The sequence below is a fragment of the Acanthisitta chloris genome, unplaced genomic scaffold (genome assembly GCF_000695815.1).
Source record: "Acanthisitta chloris isolate BGI_N310 unplaced genomic scaffold, ASM69581v1 scaffold27499, whole genome shotgun sequence".
NCBI lineage: Eukaryota > Metazoa > Chordata > Aves > Passeriformes > Acanthisittidae > Acanthisitta > Acanthisitta chloris.
In genome coordinates, this window is record NW_008692343.1 from 10,515 (window position 1) to 11,142 (window position 628).

Here is a 628-nt window from a genome sequence, read left to right on the forward strand (position 1 = left end):
TAGGACAGCAGCTGGATCCACTGCCATATGAGGGTGGTATCTGGGGCACACCAGTGGCCTCGTCATCACTGTGCTCAGCGTGGGATGGGACTGGGTCATCCCTGGGACACATGACAAGGACATGAGCCACACAACCACGCGGAACCACAGCTGGTTTGACCCTGCTGCCTGCTCCGAGCTGCTGGTGGGTTTTCCCTTGCAGAAAACACCTCCTGGGGACTTCACGTTCCCTCAGGCTCCTTGTGCCCTCACTCAGCCCTTGCTTAGACTCATCCATCTCTGAATAAACCCCAGTAGCCTACACATACCTGAGCTCTATCTGAACCCACCTGCCCTGGGAGGGAAGGAGGCATGGGCAGGTTGTGCAGACAGCCCCAGGGCTGACCTCTTCTCTGAGCTGCTGCAAGGGGCAGAGCCCCAGGGCTGCATTTCACACCTCCCCTCTCCCCCACTGTCTGAGCACATGGGAGTGTCTGGCAGGGCAGGCACGGTGGGTCAGTGTGGTCAGTGTCTCCCAGCCCAGGGTGTGCCAGGCCACGTCACCCTGACACGTGGTGACTGACCACGGCGCGTCTGGGTGTGCTGTGGTCACGCCAGGGCAGGGAAATGGCTCTTTTTGATCTCTGGA